A 14,583-nucleotide genomic window follows, 5' to 3' on the forward strand; every position below is an offset into this window, starting at 1 on the left:
CAGAGTTACAGACCCATAAGGTCCATTTGGTTCCATTCCTTCCTTTCACCTTGCTTCCTTCCTTCCTTCCTTGCTTCCTTGCTTCCTTCCTTCCTCCCTCCCCTCTCCTACCTCCTCTCCTCTCTTTCTCCCTCCCCTCTCCTACCTCCTCTCCTCTCTTTCTCCCTCCCCTCACCTATCTGTTCTCCTCTCTTTCTCCCTCCCCTCACCTATCTGCTCTCCTCTCTTTATCCCTCCCCTCACGTATCTGCTCTCCTCTCTTTATCCCTCCCCTCCCCTCACCTATCTGCTCTCCTCTCTTTATCCCTCCCCTCACCTATCTGCTCTCCTCTCTTTCTCCCTCCCCTCTCCTATACTGCTCTCCTCTCTTTCTCCCTCCCCTCACCTATCTGCTCTCCTCTCTTTCTCCCTCCCCTCACCTATCTGCTCTCCTCTCTTTCTCCCTCCCCTCACCTATCTGCTCTCCTCTCTCCCTCCCTCCCCTCACCTATCTGCTCTCCTCTCTCTCTCCCTCCCCTCACCTATCTGCTCTCCTCTCTTTCTCCCTCCCCTCACCTATCTGCTCTCCTCTCTTTCTCCCTCCCCTCTCCTATACTGCTCTCCTCTCTTTCTCCCTCCCCTCACCTATCTGCTCTCCTCTCTTTCTCCCTCCCCTCACCTATCTGCTCTCCTCTCTTTCTCCCTCCCCTCACCTATCTGCTCTCCTCTCTCCCTCCCTCCCCTCACCTATCTGCTCTCCTCTCTCTCTCCCTCCCCTCACCTATCTGCTCTCCTCTCTTTCTCCCTCCCCTCACCTATCTGCTCTCCTCTCTTTATCCCTCCCCTCACGTATCTGCTCTCCTCTCTTTATCCCTCCCCTCCCCTCACCTATCTGCTCTCCTCTCTTTATCCCTCCCCTCACCTATCTGCTCTCCTCTCTTTCTCCCTCCCCTCACCTATCTGCTCTCCTCTCTTTCTCCCTCCCCTCTCCTACCTGCTCTCCTCTCTTTCTCCCTCCTTCCTTGCTTCCTTCCTTGCTTGCTTGCTTGCTTCCTTCCTTCATTCCTTCCTTCTTTCCTTACACACACACACACACACACACACACACACACACACACACACGCACACACACACACACACACACACACACACACACACACACACACACACACACACACACACACGCACACACACACACACACACACTGTATTGCACATGTAAACAGAGCTGCTAAATAAATCGGAGGTGTTTTTGTAGCTATTTAAATAATATTGAGGAAAAAATACTGCTATTTCCTCCAACAAATTTGTCTCAAAACAGCTACTTATACCGATGTAATCTCTGACTCTGTACCAACAGAGTCTCTGTCCAACAGTATGTTACCCAGAGGTTATTTTCTCAAGGCAATAAATCTCCTTTGAATTGAATGCGGTACGCGCGTGTGCGTGTGTGTGTGTGTGTGTGTGTGTGTGTGTGTGTGTGTGTGTGTGTGTGTGTGTGTGTGTGTGTGTGTGTGTGTGTGTGTGTGTGTGTGTGTGTGTGCGTGTGCGTGCGTGTGTGTTGTGTACACGCAGGTCTGTTGTAATGCACTGGGATGTAAATAATTATTTTAAGTATTTTAAAAATCACTAATTACATAACAATTTTGTCCTTTCCTTTGTTGAGTTTTGTGTTTTTATATTATAGCACTATTTGGGAATCATATTTGAAGGAAATAATGAGTATCTGCTAATATACTTACTTAAGATGTGGGACATGGTTTCAGCTATTTGTTCATGGCCATGATGAATACAGTGAGGAGCATGATTACCTGGAAACCACACACACACACACACACACACACACACACACACACACACACACACACACACACACACACACACACACACACACACACACACACACACACACACACACACACACACACACAGAGAGAGAGAGAGAGAGAGATTCACACATAGAGAGAGAGAGAGAGAGAGAGAGAGAGAGAGAGAGAGAGATCATTCCATTCAGGTCAGTTTACACCAAAATACTCCACTTTAAACGATGGTTATAGCCCATGTTTTTTGAAATTTTGGAAAAAAAGGTTATCCTCGTTTCTCATCATTTTGGACCATGGGCTATAGCCCATATCGTACGGCATACTATAGCACGCCGTTTTTCATCATTTGAGGATTTGGAAAAAATGAAAAAAACGATGGGTTATAGCCCATGTTTTTTGAAATTTTGAAAAAAAAAGTTATCCTCTTTTCTCATCATTTTGGACCATGGGCTATAGCCCATATCGTACGGCATACTATAGCACGCGGTTTTTCATTTTCACATTTCACATTACACATTTCGCATTTTCATTTTCGCATTTTCGCAAAAAATCAAAGCAAATACCGGTAATTCGAAAATGTTATTTTTGTGCTTTTGTGTTTCTCTTCTTTATATATTACTTTACTGTTGAAATGTAAAATTTACATTTCAACGAAAGGACCTGTAAATGACAACACAAAAACTAAGGCACTGGTGTCGTACTTCTGGTTTACCGGAACGGGGTTCAACTCCCTGCAGTGCCCCGCTCAATGCGTTGTATTTACATGGTTTTTCATTTTTAATTTTTTTTCAAATCCTCAAAAATGATGAAAAACAGCGTGCTATAGTATGCCGTACGATATGGGCTATACGCCGTTTTTCATCATTTTTGAGGATTAAAAAAATAATAAAAAAATAAAAAAACGATGGTATGTTTTTTGAAATTTTGAAAAAAAAAGTTATCCTCGTTTCTCATCATTTTGGACCATGGGCTATAGCCCATATCGTACGGCATACTATAGCGCGCCGTTTTTCATCATTTTTGAGGATTTTAAAAAAATTACGAAATGACAAAAACGATGGGTTATAGCCCATGTTTTTTGAAATTTTGGAAAAAAAAGTTAGCCTCGTTTCTCATCATTTTGGACCGTGGGCTATAGCCCATATCGTACGGCATACTATAGTGCGCAGTTTTTCATCATTTTTGAGGATTTGAAAAAAATGAAAAAATGAAAAAAAAAAATCCGCAATTTCCACAATTTCCATTTTCGCAATTTCAGCAATTACCATTTCCGCAATTTCCGCAATTCCTTAATTTGACAAAAACGATGGGTTATAGCCCATGTTTTTTTAATTTAAAAAAAAAAGAAGTTATCCTCGTTTCTCATCATTTTGGACCATTGGCTATAGCCCATATCGTACGGCATACTATAGCGCGCCGTTTTTCATCATTTTTGAGGATTTGAAAAAATGACGAAATGACAAAAACGATGGGTTATAGCCCATGTTTTTTGAAATTTTGAAAAAAAAAGTTAGCCTCGTTTCTCATCATTTTGGACCGTGGGCTATAGCCCATATCGTACGGCATACTATAGCGCGCAGTTTTTCATCATTTTTGAAGATTTGAAAAAAATGACGAAATGACAAAAACGATGGGTTATAGCCCATGTTTTTTGAAATTTTGAAAAAAAAAGTTAGCCTCGTTTCTCATCATTTTGGACCGTGGGCTATAGCCCATATCGTACGGCATACTATAGCGCGCCGTTTTTCATCATTTTTGAGGATTTGAAAAAAATGACGAAATGACAAAAACGATGGGTTATAGCCCATGTTTTTTGAAATTTTGAAAAAAAAAGTTAGCCTCGTTTCTCATCATTTTGGACCGTGGGCTATAGCCCATATCGTACGGCATACTATAGCGCGCCGTTTTTCATCATTTTTGAGGATTTGAGAAAAATGAAAAAAACGGTGGGTTATAGCCCATGTTTTTTGAAATTTTGAAAAAAAAAGTTAGCCTCGTTTCTCATCATTTTGGACCGTGGGCTATAGCCCATATCGTACGGCATACTATAGCGCGCCGTTTTTCATCATTTTTGAGGATTTGAAAAAAATGAAAAATGAAAAAAACGGTGGGTTATAGCCCATGTTTTTTGAAATTTTGAAAAAAAAAGTTAGCCTCGTTTCTCATTATTTTGGACCGTGGGCTATAGCCCATATCGTACGGCATACTATAGCGCGCCGTTTTTCATCATTTTTGAGGATTTGAAAAAAATGAAAAATGAAAAAAACGGTGGGTTATAGCCCATGTTTTTTGAAATTTTGAAAAAAAAAGTTAGCCTCGTTTCTCATCATTTTGGACCGTGGGCTATAGCCCATATCGTACGGCATACTATAGCGCGCCGTTTTTCATCATTTTTGAGGATTTGAAAAAAATGACGAAATGACAAAAACGATGGGTTATAGCCCATGTTTTTTGAAATTTTGAAAAAAAAAGTTAGCCTCGTTTCTCATCATTTTGGACCGTGGGCTATAGCCCATATCGTACGGCATACTATAGCGCGCCGTTTTTCATCATTTTTGAGGATTTGAAAAAAATGACGAAATGACAAAAACGATGGGTTATAGCCCATGTTTTTTGAAATTTTGAAAAAAAAAGTTAGCCTCGTTTCTCATCATTTTGGACCGTGGGCTATAGCCCATATCGTACGGCATACTATAGCGCGCCGTTTTTCATCATTTTTGAGGATTTGAAAAAAATGAAAAATGAAAAAAACGGTGGGTTATAGCCCATGTTTTTTGAAATTTTGAAAAAAAAAGTTAGCCTCGTTTCTCATCATTTTGGACCGTGGGCTATAGCCCATATCGTACGGCATACTATAGCGCGCCGTTTTTCATCATTTTTGAGGATTTGAAAAAAATGAAAAATGAAAAAAACGGTGGGTTATAGCCCATGTTTTTTGAAATTTTGAAAAAAAAAGTTAGCCTCGTTTCTCATCATTTTGGACCGTGGGCTATAGCCCATATCGTACGGCATACTATAGCGCGCCGTTTTTCATCATTTTTGAGGATTTGAAAAAAATGACGAAATGACAAAAACGATGGGTTATAGCCCATGTTTTTTGAAATTTTGAAAAAAAAAGTTAGCCTCGTTTCTCATCATTTTGGACCGTGGGCTATAGCCCATATCGTACGGCATACTATAGCGCGCCGTTTTTCATCATTTTTGAGGATTTGAAAAAAATGACGAAATGACAAAAACAATGGGTTATAGCCCATGTTTTTTGAAATTTTGAAAAAAAAAGTTAACCTCGTTTCTCATCATTTTGGACCGTGGGCTATAGCCCATATCGTACGGCATACTATAGCGCGCCGTTTTTCATCATTTTTGAGGATTTGAAAAAAATGACGAAATGACAAAAACGATGGGTTATAGCCCATGTTTTTTGAAATTTTGAAAAAAAAAGTTAGCCTCGTTTCTCATCATTTTGGACCGTGGGCTATTAGGGGTGCAACGGTTTTCAACCGAAAACCGAACCGTTCGGTTCCACATACACGGTTCAATGCGCTCTAATGAACCGCGCTATTTCGGTTTGCATTAATTCATTTATTACAGCTGCGAAGAATGTATTTCTCGGTCACACACTGGCCTACTTAGAAGTCTAGCACTCTATCGGTCACACACCGTCCTACTAAGAAGTCTAGCACTCTTTCGGTCACAGAAGTGTAGCACTCTGTCGGCCCACCCCCTACACACACACACACACACACACACACACACTGACACACAGAGAGAGAGACGGCATGAGGAGAATCCAGCACTCGTCTTTAAACGTCGTTCTTGGAATAATTATTGATCGTCATACACAGAGACACACACAGCGGAGTAACCTCGCGCCAACAGGCTTCTAAGCACGGTCGTTGTAAGTTTGTTCAGATCTGATTCTGCATCTGCACTCGCTGTTTGAGTGCTAATTAAGAGGGAGAGTGAGAGCATAAACAACCCGCAGCAGGACATTCATTCCGTCAGAAAAGTACCAACAAAATACTCCCATGTCCAATCCATGACTGTAGATAGAAGCCCTTCTTCTAATAATATAAGCATAATATCCTTAAATCCTCATGTAGACTTATTGTAAACTTTTGTAGGCTATTTTTCTGAGACACGACGCATTCACTGTGAATGACTCCCCTCCCAGGAGGCACTCTCCTCTCCTCTTTCCTGCATGTGCTTAATGCCCCGTGTGAGCGCATAGGTGCATTTATTTCCCCTTGAAAATAATGATGAGGCACATTAAAATAGCAATATAAGGTTTTTTTCCCCATTTAAAATAATGAAAAGGCAGAAATGCCTAATAAAATAATATATGCTAAAAAAAGAGAAGAAAAGAAAATGCTATAAATAAACTTTTTTGAGTGGTGCAAGCCACTGCCTGGCTGGCTGGCTGGGTATGAGCATGAAAACAGCGTGGTTGTTTTTCACCACCTGTGCACAACCTAACACACACGCACATTATTAACTGTATATATGATGATTTCGTGTGTGCCAGTACAGTGACACTAGTACAGTACAGTACAGTACAGTAGAGGGTACAGTAGGGCGCGTTCCTGGGGATCACTTCACAAGGGGGTATTTTTTTTTACTGTACCGAAACCGAACCGAAACCGTGGCCCCCATACCGAGGTTCGAACCGAACCGTGGTCTAACTGAACCGTTGCACCCCTATGGGCTATAGCCCATATCGTACGGCATACTATAGCGCGCCGTTTTTCATCATTTTTGAGGATTTGAAAAAAATGAAAAATGAAAAAAACGGTGGGTTATAGCCCATGTTTTTTGAAATTTTGAAAAAAAAAGTTAGCCTCGTTTCTCATCATTTTGGACCGTGGGCTATAGCCCATATCGTACGGCATACTATAGCGCGCCGTTTTTCATCATTTTTGAGGATTTGAAAAAAATGAAAAATGAAAAAAACGGTGGGTTATAGCCCATGTTTTTTGAAATTTTGAAAAAAAAAGTTAGCCTCGTTTCTCATCATTTTGGACCGTGGGCTATAGCCCATATCGTACGGCATACTATAGCGCGCCGTTTTTCATAATATTTGAGGATTTGAAAAAAATGACGAAATGACAAAAACGATGGGTTATAGCCCATGTTTTTTGAAATTTTGAAAAAAAAAGTTAGCCTCGTTTCTCATCATTTTGGACCGTGGGCTATAGCCCATATCGTACGGCATACTATAGCGCGCCGTTTTTCATCATTTTTGAGGATTTGAAAAAAATGAAAAATGAAAAAAACGGTGGGTTATAGCCCATGTTTTTTGAAATTTTGAAAAAAAAAGTTAGCCTCGTTTCTCATTATTTTGGACCGTGGGCTATAGCCCATATCGTACGGCATACTATAGCGCGCCGTTTTTCATCATTTTTGAGGATTTGAAAAAAATGAAAAATGAAAAAAACGGTGGGTTATAGCCCATGTTTTTTTAAATTTTGAAAAAAAAAGTTAGCCTCGTTTCTCATCATTTTGGACCGTGGGCTATAGCCCATATCGTACGGCATACTATAGCGCGCCGTTTTTCATCATTTTTGAGGATTTGAAAAAAATGAAAAATGAAAAAAACGGTGGGTTATAGCCCATGTTTTTTGAAATTTTGAAAAAAAAAGTTAGCCTCGTTTCTCATCATTTTGGACCGTGGGCTATAGCCCATATCGTACGGCATACTATAGCGCGCCGTTTTTCATCATTTTTGAGGATTTGAAAAAAATGACGAAATGACAAAAACGATGGGTTATAGCCCATGTTTTTTGAAAAAAAAAAAAAAAAAGTTAGCCTCGTTTCTCATCATTTTGGACCGTGGGCTATAGCCCATATCGTACGGCATACTATAGCGCGCCGTTTTTCATCATTTTTGAGGATTTGAAAAAAATGAAAAATGAAAAAACCGGTGGGTTATAGCCCATGTTTTTTGAAATTTTGAAAAAAAAAGTTAGCCTCGTTTCTCATCATTTTGGACCGTGGGCTATAGCCCATATCGTACGGCATACTATAGCGCGCCGTTTTTCATCATTTTTGAGGATTTGAAAAAAATGAAAAATGAAAAAAACGGTGGGTTATAGCCCATGTTTTTTGAAATTTTGAAAAAAAAAGTTAGCCTCGTTTCTCATCATTTTGGACCGTGGGCTATAGCCCATATCGTACGGCATACTATAGCGCGCCGTTTTTCATCATTTTTGAGGATTTGAAAAAAATGACGAAATGACAAAAACGATGGGTTATAGCCCATGTTTTTTGAAAAAAAAAAAAAAAAAGTTAGCCTCGTTTCTCATCATTTTGGACCGTGGGCTATAGCCCATATCGTACGGCATACTATAGCGCGCCGTTTTTCATCATTTTTGAGGATTTGAAAAAAATGAAAAATGAAAACAACGGTGGGTTATAGCCCATGTTTTTTGAAATTTTGAAAAAAAAAGTTAGCCTCGTTTCTCATCATTTTGGACCGTGGGCTATAGCCCATATCGTACGGCATACTATAGCGCGCCGTTTTTCATCATTTTTGAGGATTTGAAAAAAATGACGAAATGACAAAAACGATGGGTTATAGCCCATGTTTTTTGAAATTTTGAAAAAAAAAGTTAGCCTCGTTTCTCATCATTTTGGACCGTGGGCTATAGCCCATATCGTACGGCATACTATAGCGCGCCGTTTTTCATCATTTTTGAGGATTTGAAAAAAATGAAAAATGAAAAAAACGGTGGGTTATAGCCCATGTTTTTTGAAATTTTGAAAAAAAAAGTTAGCCTCGTTTCTCATCATTTTGGACCGTGGGCTATAGCCCATATCGTACGGCATACTATAGCGCGCCGTTTTTCATCATTTTTGAGGATTTGAAAAAAATTACGAAATGACAAAAACGATGGGTTATAGCCCATGTTTAAAAAAAAAAAAAAAAAAAAAGTTAGCCTCGTTTCTCATCATTTTGGACCGTGGGCTATAGCCCATATCGTACGGCATACTATAGCGCGCCGTTTTTCATCATTTTTGAGGATTTGAAAAAAATGAAAAATGAAAAAAACGATGGGTTATAGTCCATGTTTTTTGAAATTTTGGAAAAAAAAGTTAGCCTCGTTTCTCATCATTTTGGACCGTGGGCTATAGCCCATATCGTACGGCATACTATAGCGCACCGTTTTTCATCATTTTTGAGGATTTGAAAAAAATGACGAAATGACAAAAACGATGGGTTATAGCCCATGTTTTTTGAAATTTTGAAAAAAAAAGTTAGCCTCGTTTCTCATCATTTTGGACCGTGGGCTATAGCCCATATGGTACGGCATACTATAGCGCGCCGTTTTTCATCATTTTTGAGGATTTGAAAAAAATGACGAAATGACAAAAACGATGGGTTATAGCCCATGTTTTTAGAAATTTTGAAAAAAAAAGTTAGCCTCGTTTCTCATCATTTTGGACCGTGGGCTATAGCCCATATCGTACGGCATACTATAGCGCGCCGTTTTTCATCATTTTTGAGGATTTGAAAAAAATGAAAAATGAAAAAAACGGTGGGTTAGGGTTAGCCCATGTTTTTTGAAATTTTGAAAAAAAACGTTAGCCTCGTTTCTCATCATTTTGGACCGTGGGCTATAGCCCATATCGTACGGCATACTATAGCGCGCCGTTTTTCATCATTTTTGAGGATTTGAAAAAAATGACGAAATGACAAAAACGATGGGTTATAGCCCATGTTTTTTGAAATTTTGAAAAAAAAAGTTAGCCTCGTTTCTCATCATTTTGGACCGTGGGCTATAGCCCATATCGTACGGCAAACTATAGCGCGCCGTTTTTCATCATTTTTGAGGATTTGAAAAAAATGACGAAATGACAAAAACGATGGGTTATAGCCCATGTTTTTTGAAATTTTGAAAAAAAAAGTTAGCCTCGTTTCTCATCATTTTGGACCGTGGGCTATAGCCCATATCGTACGGCATACTATAGTGCGCCGTTTTTCATCATTTTTGAGGATTTGAAAAAAATGACGAAATGACAAAAACGATGGGTTATAGCCCATGTTTTTTGAAATTTTGAAAAAAAAAGTTAGCCTCGTTTCTCATCATTTTGGACCGTGGGCTATAGCCCATATCGTACGGCATACTATAGCGCACCATTTTTCATCATTTTTGAGGATTTGAAAAAAATGACGAAATGACAAAAACGATGGGTTATAGCCCATGTTTTTTGAAATTTTGGAAAAAAAAGTTAGCCTCGTTTCTCATCATTTTGGACCGTGGGCTATAGCCCATATCGTACGGCAAACTATAGCGCGCCGTTTTTCATCATTTTTGAGGATTTGAAAAAAATGACGAAATGACAAAAACGATGGGTTATAGCCCATGTTTTTTGAAATTTTGAAAAAAAAAGTTAGCCTCGTTTCTCATCATTTTGGACCGTGGGCTATAGCCCATATCGTACGGCATACTATAGTGCGCCGTTTTTCATCATTTTTGAGGATTTGAAAAAAATGACGAAATGACAAAAACGATGGGTTATAGCCCATGTTTTTTGAAATTTTGAAAAAAAAAGTTAGCCTCGTTTCTCATCATTTTGGACCGTGGGCTATAGCCCATATCGTACGGCATACTATAGCGCACCATTTTTCATCATTTTTGAGGATTTGAAAAAAATGACGAAATGACAAAAACGATGGGTTATAGCCCATGTTTTTTGAAATTTTGAAAAAAAAAGTTTGCCTCGTTTCTCATCATTTTGGACCGTGGGCTATAGCCCATATCGTACGGCATACTAAAGCGCGCCGTTTTTCATCATTTTTGAGGATTTGAAAAAAATGAAAAATGAAAAAAACGGTGGGTTATAGCCCATGTTTTTTGAAATTTTGAAAAAAAAAGTTAGCCTCGTTTCTCATCATTTTGGACCGTGGGCTATAGCCCATATCGTACGGCATACTATAGCGCGCTGTTTTTCATCATTTTTGAGGATTTGAAAAAAATGAAAAATGAAAAAAACGGTGGGTTAGGGTTAGCCCATGTTTTTTGAAATTTTGAAAAAAAACGTTAGCCTCGTTTCTCATCATTTTGGACCGTGGGCTATAGCCCATATCGTACGGCATACTATAGCGCACCATTTTTCATCATTTTGAGGATTTGAAAAAAATGACGAAATGACAAAAACGATGGGTTATAGCCCATGTTTTTTGAAATTTTGAAAAAAAAAGTTTGCCTCGTTTCTCATCATTTTGGACCGTGGGCTATAGCCCATATCGTACGGCATACTAAAGCGCGCCGTTTTTCATCATTTTTGAGGATTTGAAAAAAATGAAAAATGAAAAAAACGGTGGGTTATAGCCCATGTTTTTTGAAATTTTGAAAAAAAAAGTTAGCCTCGTTTCTCATCATTTTGGACCGTGGGCTATAGCCCATATCGTACGGCATACTATAGCGCGCTGTTTTTCATCATTTTTGAGGATTTGAAAAAAATGAAAAATGAAAAAAACGGTGGGTTAGGGTTAGCCCATGTTTTTTGAAATTTTGAAAAAAAACGTTAGCCTCGTTTCTCATCATTTTGGACCGTGGGCTATAGCCCATATCGTACGGCATACTATAGCGCGCCGTTTTTCATCATTTTTGAGGATTTGAAAAAAATGACGAAATGACAAAAACGATGGGTTATAGCCCATGTTTTTTGAAATTTTGAAAAAAAAAGTTAGCCTCGTTTCTCATCATTTTGGACCGTGGGCTATAGCCCATATCGTACGGCATACTATAGCGCACCATTTTTCATCATTTTTGAGGATTTGAAAAAAATGACGAAATGACAAAAACGATGGGTTATAGCCCATGTTTTTTGAAATTTTGGAAAAAAAAGTTAGCCTCGTTTCTCATCATTTTGGACCGTGGGCTATAGCCCATATCGTACGGCAAACTATAGCGCGCCGTTTTTCATCATTTTTGAGGATTTGAAAAAAATGACGAAATGACAAAAACGATGGGTTATAGCCCATGTTTTTTGAAATTTTGAAAAAAAAAGTTAGCCTCGTTTCTCATCATTTTGGACCGTGGGCTATAGCCCATATCGTACGGCATACTATAGTGCGCCGTTTTTCATCATTTTTGAGGATTTGAAAAAAATGACGAAATGACAAAAACGATGGGTTATAGCCCATGTTTTTTGAAATTTTGAAAAAAAAAGTTAGCCTCGTTTCTCATCATTTTGGACCGTGGGCTATAGCCCATATCGTACGGCATACTATAGCGCACCATTTTTCATCATTTTTGAGGATTTGAAAAAAATGACGAAATGACAAAAACGATGGGTTATAGCCCATGTTTTTTGAAATTTTGAAAAAAAAAGTTTGCCTCGTTTCTCATCATTTTGGACCGTGGGCTATAGCCCATATCGTACGGCATACTAAAGCGCGCCGTTTTTCATCATTTTTGAGGATTTGAAAAAAATGAAAAATGAAAAAAACGGTGGGTTATAGCCCATGTTTTTTGAAATTTTGAAAAAAAAAGTTAGCCTCGTTTCTCATCATTTTGGACCGTGGGCTATAGCCCATATCGTACGGCATACTATAGCGCGCTGTTTTTCATCATTTTTGAGGATTTGAAAAAAATGAAAAATGAAAAAAACGGTGGGTTATAGCCCATGTTTTTTGAAATTTTGAAAAAAAAAGTTAGCCTCGTTTCTCATCATTTTGGACCGTGGGCTATAGCCCATATCGTACGGCATACTATAGCGCGCCGTTTTTCATCATTTTTGAGGATTTGAAAAAAATGAAAAATGAAAAATGAAAAAAACGGTGGGTTATAGCCCATGTTTTTTGAAATTTAGAAAAAAAAAGTTAGCCTCGTTTCTCATCATTTTGGACCGTGGGCTATAGCCCATATCGTACGGCATACTATAGCGCGCTGTTTTTCATCATTTTTGAGGATTTGAAAAAAATGAAAAATGAAAAAAACGGTGGGTTATAGCCCATGTTTTTTGAAATTTTGAAAAAAAAAAGTTAGCCTCGTTTCTCATCATTTTGGACCGTGGGCTATAGCCCATATCGTACGGCATACTATAGCGCGCCGTTTTTCATCATTTTTGAGGATTTGAAAAAAATGAAAAATGAAAAAAACGGTGGGTTATAGCCCATGTTTTTTGAAATTTTGAAAAAAAAAGTTAGCCTCGTTTCTCATCATTTTGGACCGTGGGCTATAGCCCATATCGTACGGCATACTATAGCGCGCCGTTTTTCATCATTTTTGAGGATTTGAAAAAAATGAAAAATGAAAAAAACGGTGGGTTATAGCCCATGTTTTTTGAAATTTTGAAAAAAAAAGTTAGCCTCGTTTCTCATCATTTTGGACCGTGGGCTATAGCCCATATCGTACGGCATACTATAGCGCGCCGTTTTTCATCATTTTTGAGGATTTGAAAAAAATGACGAAATGACAAAAACGATGGGTTATAGCCCATGTTTTTTGAAATTTTGAAAAAAAAAGTTAGCCTCGTTTCTCATCATTTTGGACCGTGGGCTATAGCCCATATCGTACGGCATACTATAGCGCACCGTTTTTCATCATTTTTGAGGATTTGAAAAAAATGACGAAATGACAAAAACGATGGGTTATAGCCCATGTTTTTTGAAATTTTGAAAAAAAAAGTTAGCCTCGTTTCTCATCATTTTGGACCGTGGGCTATAGCCCATATCGTACGGCATACTATAGCGCGCCGTTTTTCATCATTTTTGAGGATTTGAAAAAAATGAAAAATGAAAAAAACGGTGGGTTATAGCCCATGTTTTTTGAAATTTTGAAAAAAAAAGTTAGCCTCGTTTCTCATCATTTTGGACCGTGGGCTATAGCCCATATCGTACGGCATACTATAGCGCGCCGTTTTTCATCATTTTTGAGGATTTGAAAAAAATGAAAAATGAAAAAAACGGTGGGTTATAGCCCATGTTTTTTGAAAATTTGAAAAAAAAAGTTAGCCTCGTTTCTCATCATTTTGGACCGTGGGCTATAGCCCATATCGTACGGCATACTATAGCGCGCCGTTTTTCATCATTTTTGAGGATTTGAAAAAAATGAAAAATGAAAAAAACGGTGGGTTATAGCCCATGTTTTTTGAAATTTTGAAAAAAAAAGTTAGCCTCGTTTCTCATCATTTTGGACCGTGGGCTATAGCCCATATCGTACGGCATACTATAGCGCGCCGTTTTTCATCATTTTTGAGGATTTGAAAAAAATGACGAAATGACAAGAACGATGGGTTATAGCCCATGTTTTTTTAAATTAAAAAAAAAAAAGTTAGCCTCGTTTCTCATCATTTTGGACCGTGGGCTATAGCCCATATCGTACGGCATACTATAGCGCGCCGTTTTTCATCATTTTTGAGGATTTGAAAAAAATGACGAAATGACAAAAACGATGGGTTATAGCCCATGTTTTTTGAAATTTTGAAAAAAAAAGTTAGCCTCTTTTCTCATCATTTTGGACCGTGGGCTATAGCCCATATCGTACGGCATACTATAGCGCGCCGTTTTTCATCATTTTTGAGGATTTGAAAAAAATGACGAAATGACAAAAACGATGGGTTATAGCCCATGTTTTTTGAAATTTTGAAAAAAAAAGTTAGCCTCGTTTCTCATCATTTTGGACCGTGGGCTATAGCCCATATCGTACGGCATACTATAGCGCACCATTTTTCATCATTTTTGAGGATTTGAAAAAAATGACGAAATGACAAAAACGATGGGTTATAGCCCATGTTTTTTGAAATTTTGAAAAAAAAAGTTAGCCTCGTTTCT

The sequence above is a fragment of the Protomyctophum bolini genome (genome assembly GCF_963924005.1).
Source record: "Protomyctophum bolini genome assembly, chromosome: 5".
NCBI classification, from domain to species: Eukaryota; Metazoa; Chordata; class Actinopteri; order Myctophiformes; family Myctophidae; genus Protomyctophum; species Protomyctophum bolini.